Source organism: Pteropus vampyrus, unplaced genomic scaffold (genome assembly GCF_000151845.1).
Source record: "Pteropus vampyrus isolate Shadow unplaced genomic scaffold, Pvam_2.0 Scaffold25, whole genome shotgun sequence".
In the NCBI taxonomy this organism is placed as follows: Eukaryota; Metazoa; Chordata; class Mammalia; order Chiroptera; family Pteropodidae; genus Pteropus; species Pteropus vampyrus.
Genome location: NW_011888806.1, coordinates 671,021 through 687,408, shown reverse-complemented (window position 1 = coordinate 687,408; position 16,388 = coordinate 671,021). Strand labels below are relative to the sequence as shown.

At 33.5% G+C, this 16,388-nt stretch overlaps 1 protein-coding gene and 1 pseudogene across 5 annotated transcripts in view; both read left to right on the top strand.

Annotated features, from left to right (window-relative positions):
- RAP1GDS1 (Rap1 GTPase-GDP dissociation stimulator 1) overlaps window positions 1–16,388 on the top strand; it is a 143,712-nt gene that overhangs the window by 3,534 nt on the left and 123,790 nt on the right. The window lies entirely within an intron of this gene.
- Window positions 11,542–12,929, top strand: LOC111737258 (annotated as a pseudogene).

Below are 16,388 nucleotides of genomic sequence, written 5' to 3'. Positions count from 1 at the left end.
TTAATAAAGACCAGGTAATGGAGGACCATAAATGCCAAACTGAAGATTTTGGATTCGATTTGTCTATTGAGGGCCTATTAAACATTTTTATGTATTTAAGTTATGGATCACATCTGTGGTTTAATTTGTGCAGGATGAATTAGATGAGAAACTAGAGAATACTTCAGAAGGTAGTTGTCGCAATTTGGGTGAAAATATTTAATGACCTGAATTAGGCTCTGACAGTGGGAATAGAATATTGCAGATAAATAACAGAATTTATTTGGCAGCAATTGAATGTGGAATTGAGAAAGGAGTCACACATTATTGCCTCGGCAGTAATGAAAGTGTAGAATCTATTACTGTATATTTAATTTGTTGGAAGAGGAACATGAGTGGTCAGTTTTGGACTTGTGGAGTTGGGCTTTGGTCTGCGGTTTAAAATATCTGCTCCTTGATGACTGGGACTTTCATATTAGGTTACATTTTTAACAGTAGTGTCTGACACATAGTAGCTATGCAGTAGAAAATTGATTGAAACTAGATACGAATTATCTAACAGTTGTTTTAACTCTCAACAGAGGATTAGAACTAGAGATCTGGAAGTTATCCACAAGTATCCTGTGATGATATTTGAAATTAGGTAGGAGGATGAGAGTCAGCAAAGAAGAAGAATTTGTCCAAGATAAAATCTTGAGGAATACTCCATAGTTAGAAAAAGGAATGGAATGATTTGACACTGAATAAGACAGAAGTAGGTAGGAGTGAAAGACTAGAATTGGCCTATAGTTGGTTTCAAGCAAGAGTAAGTGGTCAAAAAGCCTGTTGCTTCAGAACAGTCTGAATGATGAGGGCTGAGAAAAGGCTCCAAGTTGATGTGGATTGGTTAGTATATTACCCAATATATTTTCCAAAAAGCATCTTTAAGAGGCATAGTAGATATGGAGGTCAGTTGAAGGCTGAGTGTTAATGAGTAAGTGGAAACAGGGTTTACTATGTATAGTCATGCTATATTCCTTGCCCTGTTTAAAAATCTATAAATTAACATAAATTTCTTAAAACATTTTTAAAATGTTAAGCTTTACACGGAGTGGGACATACTGTTTTCTTGCCTGAGAATAATTTGTAATCTTATCATAGTGCCTTACATTTCTTTGACATTCCATTTTTTTTTTTTTTTTTTTTGCTTTTTTTTTTTACTTTTTTGCATTTTTTTTCTTGCGGGTTGGTTTTGGGGTTGTTTTTTTTAATTTTACATGACATTTTGCATAAAGGATGTTTTTTATTGATGGTTTTATTCTTTTGTATTTACTATTAGTTTTCGTGAATTTGGGATTTCTCTGGTTATATGTATGCCTCTAATTTTATTCTTAATTCCTGGAGTTTTGTTTTTTCTCTGTAACTATGTATTTAGCAGTATACATGTCTTTTTTTTCCTTGTATTTTTAAGTCCGGGAATACTTTCATGGATAAATAGTGAAAAATAATACTTTTACTTTCTCTTTGCAAGTCAAGGTAGAGTAATAAAATATTTTTTATAAGCTGTTAATCACTAAAATTAATTTTTTAAAAGAGTATAGATGATGGATAGGTTCAATAATTTTTTTTATTTTGATGTTATATCTGCTTTATATATGCCTATTTTTTTTCATATGAGAGAAAAGCTAAATTCACTATCCCTGGTAGAGTGCTATTCTGAAGTCACTAATACTAGTATTTGGAAAGTGAGTATAGACTTAATTCATTTTACGAACTATAGAGTTTTAACTTTCACAGGGGTATGTTGGAGTTTCTAGGTTCCTTTGGGGAAATATTGTGGTTGCCCTCTCCAGAGATTCCAGACCACCTGAATTTGAACTTGGCAATTCTGGAGTTATTGGTGGCACCACTGGCTGTAAAAATTACCCTAAATATTTTATACCCACTCCTGGAATGTCAGGAAGTCTGGATAAGGAAAATCTACTCCTTTGGGAACTCCACGTGAATTTTAGATAACCAAATGTTTGGATAACTATAAGGAAAAAAATAATTTAAAATACTTTCCTAGACATTTAACTTGACAAACAGCTCTTGAGAAAAGCCATAATAAATTAAGATATCAGAATAGGTTATAAAGTCTATTTTAGTTCAGTTCTAAAAATCTGATTCTTTGAAATAAACTTTGAAATATACTCAGTATTATTGATGTCTTAAATATGTTATATCAGTACTATATATTTTGTTTTTCTTTAGTATTCAGAAGGTGATATGTACTTGAGGTAACAACTTCAGAGTTTGAACCAACTCGTTAGCTTTAGGTAGCCTGAATACCATAACCCATGCTGGCCAAGATACTGGGTTCAAATTGCAGAGTGATATAATTCTCTCACAAAATCTGTTTATACAACTTTTGTTGCTAGAAGCATTCTAGGAGTTAAAACTGAGGAACAGGATAGTGATAAATGGAAGTAGTTAAATTGAGCTGCTAGCCATGATTGTCTGTACTTATAAACTCCAGGTTTCCTTTGAATTCTGTTCACAAAATGAGTTTTTGCCATACGTGCTCAGTATCTGGCCTCTTCTCTAAAGACTGTTTTTGCTCAATTTTGTCTTGTGTTTATGGCTTCAACTACTATTTATATTTTATTGGTGTCTAAATATATATATCCGGGCTATATCTCTGTATCTATTTGATTACTAGACATCTCTTTATACATAGTTAATTCAAACTCATTGAATTCCAAACTGAATTCACTGTGTAATTTTTAATAATTATAACCAGAGATATTCTGGTTAAAGTGTAACCAAAAGGGCTTCTCTAAAAAGCTCAGATTTATGGTATTTGTTAATTTCATGTGAATGCATAGTTGGGGAGAAATGAAATGCAGCATACTATTATATAGAATATCTACCATATAGACAGAATAATCTCTTGAGCCCAGATAATAGTAGAATATAATAAAGGAAGTAGTCATGAGTTTTGAGTAGTATTATTTCTGTTTTAATATAACATTTTAAGTTTACATAATTTAATTTTCAATATTGGCTATTTTAATAACTACGTCACAAAGTTTCTGAAAATTTAATGATCACATCTGGTCCAAGGGAGCTCCCCAGTACATCATTGGATTAATAATTACTATTTACTATCATTTATTAAGAATTATTGGTATCAGTTATGTTTAGCTTTACTTTTTTTATATTTTTTAAATTTAATTTTAGTCCCATCAGTTCTATAAAGTGAGTGACACTATCCTCATTTTACTGACTCAAAGGGTTAAATAAATTGATCTAAGGGGACGGAACTCAGTCTCTAAAATCCTGTTTAGGAGCAGTGGTTCTTAAGCTTGCACAAGAATCACCTGGGGACTTTATTAAAAAAAAAATATTGGCCCCACCCTCAGAAGTTCTGATTCAGTAGGTGTGAGGTGGGTCGATAATTTGCATTGTCAAGACATTTGCAGATGCTGCTGCACTTTGAACAGCACCACCTTACAGCAGAAGTATGCAAACTTTTTCCGTAAAGGGCCAGATGATAAGCATTTAAGGCTTTCTGCAGGCCAACAGGCAAAATCAAAGATATTATATAGATAAAAGAGAAAATTTATATGATGAGAGAAAACTATCCACAAATTTTTTTATTATTGAAATTAAAAATATAACACTAATTGAACACAGTTTATTGTAATACAGGTCTACTACTAAAAAGACTGTAATTCTTCTTGAGATAGCATTTTATTTGCTTGGGATCCAAAGTTACCCTGTCATCAAAATTGACTGCAGATTTTATTTGTTAATGCAGATCTATAATGTGATTTTATGAACTTTGTTTTTGAAACTTATTTCACATAGATAGGTATTGTTATTAATCCACAGGCATATGATTTTAATGAGCATACTCATTGTATGGAAGGCATTTACAGAATTCTTCTAGATGCTTCTTTTAATATTTGCCCTTTAGCATGCTATTACATGGCAGATTAACCACTTCCAATTGAAAGTTAGGTGGAAGTTCCTCAATTGTATAGTTAAATGCATTCTGATAAATGGACGTTTCTTTTGCAGTTGAAATGAGGTCTGAAAAACACTGCTGGAACTGTAGCTGAGTTTGCAAAATATATCTCTTGCAAATTTGTATATGCATGGATATCTTACTTTTGTTTTAATTTTTGATAGCACAAGAAGTGTATAAAGCAGGTTATTATTTGTGATTAAGGCAATGTTGTCAAAATGACAACGTAGTATGAGTTTCCATACAGGCATTGTTTGCCTTGATTTTCAGGTCAAGATCTAGGAAACATTATGAAATCTGACACAAAATCTCATTTCCAAAGCCATTCATTGTTTGATAATAGGTTGAAGGCTTTTTTTGTTGTTCAGAAATTTCAGTCTCACCCTTGAGCTCAAAAAAATCACAGTGAAACTCTACAACTGCTAAGCCATTCAGCTGCCATGTGATAAGGCAAGTCAGGATTTTCAGCTTCTATTTCTTATCAAAGTGCACAAAACTGATGGTGGTTAGATCTGTGAGAGTGAGTTAAGTTAATACTACCAATTGAATAATACATGATAGTTTAAAATAATTTCCCCATAAAATACCTACTGATGAATAATAAAATGAACCATAGGTTTTAAACACCTACATTTTCACAAATTTTGTAAATGTATTCAACTCAGCCTTTTCTATTCCCTACATTTTTAACACATCTTAGCAGATTCTACTTCAGGTTGTTTTCTCTGAGTGTATGTTTTCTCAGCTTTGAAAATATTCTTGCCTATGTTCTATGCAGACTCTTTATAGAAGGTAATTCTTTAGTTATTTCATGCTCAGCATTGACTTCTGGAACATAATAACAGTAAACAGTATCACATATATCAACTTATCAAGTAGCAAAAGAACCTCTCAAAATCATTTACCTTGTTTTTTTAGTTGAATATTGATATTGCTCCCAGTGTCTTTACCACTTCAAGTAGCTGTTTTCACTGAAAGGCTATTCTTAAACAAGTTACCTCCTTCTCTGGAGAAATAGTTCTTTGATTGCTGTAGTTAAAATATAATTTAACTCACCACTTTGCAGCTTTATTTTCATTTTTTATTTCATGAAGAAATTATGCTGCGATGGGATACTTTGTGTTATATTTTCTGAATTCTCTGATTACTTTCCTATGAATTGTGAATATGATGAATGCTTAGTCTGGTATTGTAGGTGTATGTTGTACTTTTCTAGCATAACTATAGTGTCATCGCATGATATAGTGGTTTTCCATCTAATTAAATAACAAACTAATCCATATACCACTTTAAATGCATGACTTTTGAAGTATACTTTTCTCGTTTTGACATTCTGGTGAAAATGAAATGTGGTATGACAATACACATAGTACTTGAAACACTGGACAGTCATAACTGTGTTACTGCAATTTGTAATGCATCAAGCAGCCGTGTACAGCTATGAGAGTGCCACATATGGTATCTGTCTCAACTACTCAGTTGTCATCGTAGTGTGGACACAGGTATAGACAATATATAAAGGAATGAATTGTGTGCCAATAAAACTATATATGACACTGAAATTTGAATTCTATATAATTTGTACATCTTGAAATATTCTTTTGATTTTACTCAACCATTTACTAATGTAAAACCATTTTTACCGTGGGCTGTACAAAAGATGGGTGATAGGCTATAGTGTGCAACCTTTGCTGTAGAGTAATGGTACACCACCTCACCTTTCCCCAAGACCTTTCCTCGCTGTTAAATCCCTAGCTCAGTAAATGGTACCGCCATCCATCCAGTCAACCATTTCTAAGATCCAAAGTCATTCTTCTTCCAGCATCCACTGGAGTCCTGAAATTCTAACAGTTCTACCCTTGGAATAAGTCCTCTCCTATCTCCTCTTTTCTCCACTGTAAACATGTCATTCAGGCCTTGATTACCTCTTCTTGAGACCATTACACTACTCTGTAATAGATGTTCTTTCTCCCAGAATTCTCCCTCTTAGCTAGTTTTCACATGCTGCTAGATTACTCTTTCTAAAAGGTGAATCTGATCATTTCCTCGTAAGATTTTTTTCCATTGCCTTTCCATTGTATACAGCAAGGTTGTGTACAGCAAGGTTTCCAAACCCAAATGATACTTGATTAAAGAGGGTTAAATGGTGGTCTTTTGACACAGATGTACATTTTTTTTTTTGCATATTAAATATAAAGGAATATTTTTTATTTCCAAAAAGATGTATGCTTTCTCTCATTTTTCTTAAATGTCTTTTTATCTTTTATTTTCTCACCTTTGATAAAAGACAAAGCTTAAAAAAAGTATTTCTCCAAAAAAACAGCAATGAAAGCATGATGAATGACAACTAATACTGGGCCTCCATGTAAGGATACAACAGGAAATGGTGGGACTATGGCAAACTAGAGAGTATGTGCCTAGTCTAAAAGAGGAGTTCTTTACTTAGCTCCAACCAGTTTTGCCATGTGGAATGTGAGCCGAAGGAAGACGTATTTCTTTTGATTATTCAAAAGAAATCAAATTATATTTATCAAAGCTTCAAATTGTTGGGTTTTTTGCATTTTGAGATCCAGGGCCTCAAACAGTGACATCATGGGTCTCTGTGTTCAGATTAAAGAACTGAGGTCAATGAAGTTAAGAGACATGCCCAAATTTGCACATTTAGTTAAGGGCAGAGTTAAATCTATAATCTCGATTTCCTAACTCCTACGGTTCTGTTCATTATACCAGGCCAGCTTCAATTTGTTCATGAAAGAACAAGCAAGCAGACAAGGTAGTACATGCGTGCATGTGCACGCACCTGCATACAAAGACACAAATGTACACACACACACACGTGCGCATGTGAGTGTGTGCATGCGTGCACAAACACACACACACAAACACATACACACACAACCTAATACCGAGGATTCATTCAGCTAAATAGGTTAATGGAAAACTCTTCTGTTTAAGTCGAAATTCTGCTTAGCTTTCAAGATCTATAGAAATCTGCTACCTCGCTTGTATTTCTCACTACTCTGAAAATACATCTTCATTTGATAATCTCACTATCCCCTACATATTCTTCATCAGTGATAACGTCAGTGCTCTTTTGTTCATGTTATTCCTTCTTCTAGAATAATTTATATTCTACTCTCTTAATCATTCTCTGTGAAGACTACTTTTGATTTCTATATAGACATCTCATTTCTTTGGACATCTCTAACTCCTTGGACTCCCAAAATACATTAAATAATATAATTTTAGTCATTCAGTGTTTTATATTTTTTGTTGGCATTCAGTAAATATTTATGTCATAATAGAGTCACTACAGATTTAGGTCAGTCTTCTAATTTTACAACATTATCCTGTAGCGAAGATAGGCATGTTCACAGTAGAGTTTTCAAACCAGCAGCCTATGGGCCAAGTACACTCTGCAGAGGAATTTTGTTAAGGAAGTTTTAGAAATTGAAATTAGTTGTCACTGTTTAAATATCAAGAAATTTCTGATAAGAATCTGCTTTGCCAGATTTTCTTGAAAAATTTGCCAGCTTTTCTTGAAAAACTTTAGAGTCCCTGAGCCTGCGTTCCAATTGGTGACGATCAGTGATAGTTGTTCTTTAAGCAGTATCTGAGGTCCCCAATTTATTATTTCTTCCTGCTATCTTAAATCTTATAATTTCACTCATTAATACTCTGTCTAGTTCTCAGGTATTTGATTTTGCAGTTTCTGAAATTCCTGTTACAGTTTTTGAATTACTAAAGAGTTAATTGTAGTCAAAATTGTGGTTAAATTGAACTTATATTACTTTTTGAAAATTAATAAAATCATTCTAAACTTAAGAAATTATTGTGAAAATTAAATCATACAACTAATCAAGAGCAAAATTAATTATCTATTATATATATGGTCATTGGTCATCTTTAAATTGAATTTTCAGTTGACCAAAATGATATAAGAAATCAAAGAGATAGAGGATAGAATCCCTGTCTTCCATAAATAACTTGGCTTGTATAGCCTTCGACAAGTTACCTAAGTTCTTTAAATCCCCATTTCATGTATATCCTTAACATATTATCATTATTATTGAATAAGAACCAATGAATAGACTTCAAAAAATGGGAGGCGGAAAGGTGGTTTGGGACCCTGTTTTGTAGGGAACTAATATAAATTATCATATGGAAGCATTCAAGTTCATTTACCTAATAGAGACTTACCAGCCCCCAAATCTATATCTTTTATTTTTTCCTGTTATTTATTCTTATTTTGGCCCTGGAGCATTAAATATACTTTTAAAGGAAAATAGTGGCATTTTAAAGTCATCATAGTGTAGTAGGGCTGCTGGATTGTTTGTAGAGAATATTATTTTTTTATATATTAGAAGGCATTTTCTAACATCTAAGAATTATAAAATTATTTAAAACAAAAAATTAAAATTATTTTTAAAAGTTATATAAAAATAATTAACATTTATAAAATAATTTCACGTAACTAGTAAGTTCCCTAATTTATAGGTGGAGGTTTTGTTTTTCACAGTCAGAAAACGAACAAATGAGGGATCATTGTACTTTAACAAAAATTTACTTTCAGAACTGAAACACACCATCTAAGATTGTTTTTAACAAGACATTTGTCAAGTTTCATTAAAAACTATTTTCTTTTACTCTTCTGAAAAATATTCCCCTTTGAAAGTTCCACAAGTAATTCCAATAAAAAGATGAGACTGATCATTATAAAAAAGCAAAACTTACATCGATGATTTATTAATGCTCCACAGAAATACAAATGTTGGTTTGTCTTTAAAATTATAAAAAACATTTACAAAAAAATAAAATCATTTAGAACAAAGAAAGTGTATATGAGCTGATTAACTTAATTTCCTTTTAGTTGCAAGAATGCATTTTTAGGGAGGGTGGTATTAAGCTCCAAGAAAGAATAACTGTCCACTGTGTCATGTTTCTGGCTTTTGTATGGTTTGTACAAAGCACTATCAGTGAAATCAGAAACACAAGACTACCATATTAGGCATTACAGAAAGTGAAAAAAGAAGTAGTGTAAGTAGTCACATTTTTCTGCTTTTGAAAAGCTTAACCTCTAACTGGTAGATAAAGAATAATATAAAATAAATGAATTATAGAGACAGATAAGCCCATAATTCCTGAAAGAGAGAACACAGACCCCTAAAAATTTAAATGAGAGGCTAGGTCAGATTTACCTTTTCAGCAACTACTACAGCTTCTCTGAAATATACAAGTGCTTATTACTTATAATGATCTGGAAATTTGCCCTAGAATTCCTTTACTCAATCAGTTAAATATTTACTAAAAGCTAGAGTATGTACCCAGCACTGTACTATCCTTGCGATATCATGGTAGAGACTTCTCCCTGGTACATTTCATTGTGATATTTTTTGGGGGGTGGACGGGTGGGTAACATTCAGATCTATAGACAATTGTTAGCTAGTTTAACTGTCTAAATGGTTGCATTATAAATTCATTCTTGGAGACCTTACCTCTATATAAAGACCTTACCTCTCTATATAGAAGGTTGTCCTTGCTTTGCACAGTTCTGACATGCATGAGATCTGCATGAGTTTTATTTAAGATGGTACCGTGCAGACTGCCTGTTCAGTGGAATGAACCTGGACTTTGACACGTCTGGATTTATCTCAACTTTGGCACTCATCTTTCTGGGCAAGTTATTCAGCTTCCGAATTCAGCTTTTCCATCTATTAAAATACAGGTCATAATAATAACACCTATTTTACAAGGTAGTTGTAAATATTACATAAAATAACATCCATATAAATTTTAATTTCGATTTCTAAGGCTGAAAATGCAATTATTTGGGGGAAACTATCTTATATTCAGTGCTATTTGTTGTATTATTTTAAACAAATCATGTAGTGAGTATGAGGCTATTGTAGATTATATTTTCCAAAGATGGCCACAGCAGTGTCTCTTCATGTTCTTCTAGAACTTGCTACTTCTTATTGAGAGTTGGAGCGGTCTCTTCCTGTTGAATCTGAGCATGCTTGTGACTCACTTATAACCGGTAGAATGCCACAAATGAGATGCTGCGTGATTTCTTAGGCTCAGTCTTAAAAAGCAGTGCTGCTTCCAGCGTGTGTGTTGGAACACTGGCCGGCTTAGAGCACTAAGTCTGAGACCTGCAGCTGCCATGCTGTAAGTAAACCATGCCACATGGCGAGGCCTCAGGTCTCAGGTAGGCAGTCCTTGCCTTCAAGTTCTTCTAGTCCAGTCACCAGATAGATGAGTGAATGAACTATCAGATGGTTCAGATCATGCCAGCCACAGCTATTCAGTCACTCCCAGAGATATACCCCTAGACTTTGAAAGTTTGCATTGAGGCTCCAGGCCTGGTGGAGCAGAGACAAGCCATCCTCAACTTACCCTTAGTGAATTCCTAGTTCAGAGAATCTGTGAGTACAATCAAATGGCTTTAGTTTTATGTCAGTAAGTTTGGAGTGGTTACATAATGATAATAATTGGAACAGTTATAAAACTTGACCGATACATTGTCTCAGAAACAGATTACTATAAAACTTATCAAAGTGGTAATCACCTGCTGAATAAATGTTTACTGAGTTTTTCTTTCATTTCAAAGGAAGATAGCCTAACAATTACAGAATTTTGTCTAATAAATAGCATTTCCCTATGCTTTCTTTAGTTCTTTACATGCCATTAATTCCCTTGAAATATTCATTGACTATCTTAACTGCCAGAAAAGAAATAAGCATGTTTAAACAGGGCTATAAGTTTCACTAAAGTATTGTAAATTTTACTTGTTTGTCTAATAAAAAATGTCAGTTGGTATAAGAATAACAATAATAACATAATAAGGATACTTACCACTAAAATTTGTATATATACTTTAAAACACAGTATAGCTTAATTAAAACCTCTAGTAACAAAAGAATATCTGTACTGGTCTCTCCAAATGAAAATTTAGCTGTTATCCCTGATATTAATTTTAATGTTAATCTTATAATAACCTCATCTTAGTATATTTGGCAACATTATTTTGAATCTATCTTTACTATCACCTTTTGGAAGACAGTGGGTTTTCTAAGTTTATTACCACTGAATGAAATAACACTTTGTCATACAGTTACCAAGGGATTTTAGTTATATAGCAATTCTTGTGATTTTCTAAAATAAAAATAGAATAATTCTAACAATAATGAGTACTTTTTATTAAGATCATTACCATGAGAAAGGTAATCACTACTGTAGTAACATTTGGATTGCTTATATTTTAAAGTTTGGGTGTTGGAGTGGGGTGATAAATATAAATAATTGCACATATTCACACACATATACTTCAGGCAGTATACACAAGAAAATGTTAATATTGATTGCTTCTGGGGGTGAACTGGATATGTTAAGGTAATTCTCATTAAAAGAAAATTAAAACTAAAAAATGTTTTCCATACTGCAAGAATTACATTGTATTCATCTTTGTATCTGTAGTGTCTATTGCAGCGTTTGATACTTGGTAGGCACTTAGTTTGTATTGTTGGATAAATAAAAGTTTGACATTATCTTCTTAACTTGTTATTCACCTTATTCATAGCATTCAAGATCTGATAGATTATGACTTCGTTCACTGAAAGAGCTGATATTTTTAGTCTTTTCTCACATAACTCTTAATTTTTTTAAGAAGGCTATTTATATATCTTTATCAGTCTAGGTCCAGTCAGAAGACAAACAGCATCATGTTAAATTTACATGTATACATATATATTCTGACAGGAAACATGAAGTCTATAGATCATAGAACAGAGTTTATTACTCATAGAACATTAGTGCTAATTACTCTGCACATGTAACAAGGTTGCACCACAGGAGAAGAGCCCTAAAGTTAAGTTTATATAGGGTTGCTGGCACAACTGCCATCTAGGATGCACATGCACACACCCCTCATCTTTACTCTGGATTTAAACATACTTTCCCTAGGGAGGGGTAAAGGCATATCTAGGTTTATTAACCTCAAAGTAAGCTAAAAGCAGATCTCTGGAAAGAAGAGGACTTTTTTTTACCGTCTCATAGATTGTAATGTTTCTAGGAAGGGAGACTTATATTTATCACAGCTTATCAATTTTCTTTGCTCAGAAGGCCCCAACTGTGCAGGAATGCCAGGAAATCTAGGGAGAATTGTCTCTGAACACACAGTCATTTAAATCGGGAATGTTCAATATAATAATTATTAAGCAATGATAGAGTAACTTGAAAGGTAGACAGCTTAATTTGACCTTTGAACTTGCATTTGCTTTCCTTTTCCTCTTCCAGGGATGGTATCTGCAGGCGTTCAGAATGATGCAGTGTTTCACATACTGTCAGAGGCTGTCCTGCAATACAGCCTCTAACAAAACTAGCCTGTCCCGAACCCCTCGTAATAGAATTGTTCACCTTTATACCAAGAGGGTTGGGAAAGCACCAGAATCTGCGTGTGGCGTGTGCTCAGGCTGACTTTGCAAAGCTCGTGTTCTGAGACCTGAAGTTCTGATGAGGTTGTCTAAAATGAAAAACATGTCAGCAGTGTCTGTGGTGGATCTGTGTGTGCTAAATGTGTCTGTGACAGGATCAGGTATGCTTTTCCTTATCGAGGAGCAGAAAATTGTTGTGTAGATGTTGAATGCACAAGCACAGAGTCAGAAAACTTAATGAAAAATGAAGTTTTTTTGAGTAATACAAACAAAAGGCTTAAAAAAGAAAAGGTAGACCACAAACTCTAAAGGTTCATAAATCCTGAGGGAGTGTGTCCAAGGGTAGGACAGACTTCTTGGAAGGGTGGGTTCCCATTAGAAGATGTAGTTTCAGCCTCCTGGATGGCATAGAAGTTAATTGGGTTACCAGGCCAGAGCTGGTTCACAGTCACCAGACCTTCAGGTACAGTTCTTTGAAGAGCAAGCAAGCTATGGTTGATGGGTGGATACACAGACAGTTGGGCATGCAGAGGATTTTGGGACGCCACTGCAGGTTCTGCTAGAACTGGGAGCTGGAAAGCCCCCCTTCTGCAGGAACTAAGCATGCTTCTATGTATAATTTGGGCCAGAATGGCTCTGCCAGCACCACAGGACCTCCTGCATGCACATTTCCAGAGCTGAGGAGATGGTGTGGGGAGCAGTGACCTGAGCTAGGATGCAGACTTGAGTTGCCTAAGGCTCTTATACACACTGCTACTGCGTGAGTTGAAAACTGGAGAAAATACGTTGTGAAAGCTGTGATTTGCAGACGTTTGGCACTGGAGAAAGTCATGCAGGTTGAGCAGGAAGGAGAGCATCTTCCTTTTTAATGCTATCCATTGTCCTCTACAGAGAAAGCTTGTAACATACTGTACCACCTGGCAAAGAAAATATGTAAAGGGCCTAGTTTCATTTTTATAGATCAGGCAGTAAGGGTGAATTTGGAATTGAGAGATATGTAAGTCAATGAATGACTTAATGTCTCTTCATCCTGTTTCTTGAATTTTATTTGTTTTAACTCATGATACATCATAGCTTTAAGTAAGGATATTATGCTTTCTGTTTCATTAATTTTTATCTAAATTCTCTTTTATCATGACTCTAAAGTCTCTTTTTGCTTCCTGTAGCAGTATCCTGAGAAAATATTTCCTTTGTGAATTCATAAATTTTAGTTCAGACAATATTTTTATTAGATTTCAAATTTTCCTTAATATGTTCCTTAATATTTTCCTGTTTTAAACTCATATGTCACATTTATGACTACTTGTGTAAATAATCATTTTTCTCTGGTTGGCATTATATTACCCAGAAAAGTTGATGTTGCCTAAAAATTTATAAATTGTGTTTATTATCTCTTCCTTGTTTTTTTTTTTAAGTTACTAAGTGAAACTATTTGCTTTGCACCAGTCTTAATATAACACTTTTTAATATATTTCTCCAGCTAAAGAAAGTTTCATTTATGTAGGTCTTCTATGTCAATTTTTAATCTAGTTCTCGATTATTACAAAGCATTATAAAGCAGGGTCTTCTTCTCCATCTTTATATTTGATTAGTCATGGCTGTAAATATGTTTTGATGAAGAATCTTGCTCAAGACTCTTTGGAAGTCTAAGTAGATAGTCTCATATACTTCTTTTCTACCTTATGAAGCCTTTAAAAATTGCCATACACAAGGCAGAATTTCCTCTTATTAAAATTATATTATCTGTTCCTTGTCTGGTCTTCCTCCCATGTCAGGGCAGAGCTTGGAGGCAGGATATTTTATACTCTCGAATCTTTAAGAGCCAGGAGCTAAAGCATTGTCATCAGATACTTGGTGTTATCCTGGAGGAGTAGAAGGTCACAGCTATGATAGTAAGTCAAAGGTCAATCTACTAATCTAAGGAACTAAATGCAGTATGAGAGTTTGGAGATAAAAATGGGACTTGAAATTGGGAAATATAGGATAATAGAGTGAACTGGTAAAACATTGTTATGGAAGAATTCCGGTGATAGAATGCTGATAGTGTGAGAACTCAGGTTGGTTTGCAGGCATGTACTAGATATAAGGAGCTGGAGTAGGGCAGATACATTTCAAATAGTTATTTTTATGTTTAGAGAGTTTCTCTTCTGTTGAGACTCAATTAGCTTACCTGTGCTGAAGTGAAGTTTCCACTTTCCAGCATCTTCTGCAAGTCTTGTGTATAGAGATCTTTCCAGCAACTTGTCCAGACAGATGCTGTTTGTAGCGACATAACACACATTTTCACCATTGTAGTTCTGGCATAATTCTTGGGTTTCTTACAGTTATTTGACAAATGTCAAGCTTTGTTGATTTATCTTCCGTTAATTTTCTGAATTGGTTTACAGTATCCTGGGTGTTGGCCACTATGTGGTATGATAATATCTTAAATCTTTCCAGTAGAGGATTGTTGAGAAGAAATCACCTTGATATTTTTCTTGGTCAGTTCTGAAACAATTAATTAAGCCTGGATCTCAGTACGAATCACTATCCAATAAAAAAGGCCAATGTACTAACTTATTAGCAATTTGTGTCATTATATGCTAAAGCTATATTTGACAACTATAAACAGTACAATACTTGAACTCTAAGTGAAAAGGGCTTTTGACATTATGTGAAATAAAATTACAAACTCTACCTTGCTCTTATCTATTTTGGTATAATACTGTAGTTGTAAAGATCATCTGTCAAGTTCTTGACCCTCTAATCAAACATGACAAGTAAAACTACAGTATTCCTGGTTCAAACTAAAATAGACTTTAACTCCATTTAAGAATAAATGAAAAGTGACTGCTCAAAAAATTTTTATCTGAATTCTGAAATAGAGAAAACTTACAGTGAAACATAGTCATTGTTTTTAGTATAGCCTATCTTAATAAAAATAGTTCTTAATCATGACAGTTTGCACCATAATTTGTAATAAAAGATGCAAATACAAATAACTCAAAAAGTAAGGTAGGTTTCCAGAATTTATTATATTTCCACTATAGAGAACAGTGTGAGTATCCTAGAAGAATTTCTTTTCCTACAAGAATTTCCTTTCTAATAGTGGAAATAATCTAAAAGACTTCTATGAACCTAGGACAACTATAAAACTAGCAAAATGAAAAACAAAAAAATAGAAGATTATGAAGTTAAATTTTGGAATTCAATTTTTCCCCATATATTTCAGACTTCTTGACGTATAGGAGGAGTTGATTAAATATATCTAAGCCCTTATATTTTTATGAACTCTTAAGTTAATATTCTTATCTCAAGTGGGGGGGGGTATGTAATGTGAAATATGCAATTATAATTATGTTGTGGAGTGAAAGAGGTATATTTAGTTGATAGATGTGCGAATAACTGGCAAATGATCACAGCGGTATAGTATCATTGCAACCTGGAGAACCATACTGGAAGGGAAGCCCATGTATGTTCATAGGTATGGCTACCTATTAAAGTAATTAATGAATTAAGATAAATAGAGTATAAAATTTGTGCAATTTATTTTAGAGAAGTTTCTCTGTCTTTATTTTGCTTCTCTTTAAACAATGTAGTTTATACTTGAAACTAATACTAAAATAAATTTTTTTTAAAGTTTAACATTTAAATTTGACATTTAAAAGGAAAAAGGGCCACGTGAATTAAGAAAATCTCTACCTTACTGTAAGTCATTTTTCATCTTTAACCAAAACTATTAATAATAATTTAATATTTATAGAAAAAATTATCAGGAAAGATTCTAGGGAGGCCTGAGAGAGTCATTTGGGTCCAAGCCTTTTCCTTTAATCTGGCATTGGTTTTGGTTGAGGCTCTTTATTCTGAAAGATTACATTACGAGGTCTGCCCTCTTCTCTGGAGTTGAAAAGTTTTGGCCAGTGTTGCTCAGAGTATCAATCCGAGATGAGATGAAGAGCTTGTTCTAAAACATAGACCAGTAAATTTCTTCCTTCATGGAGAAAATC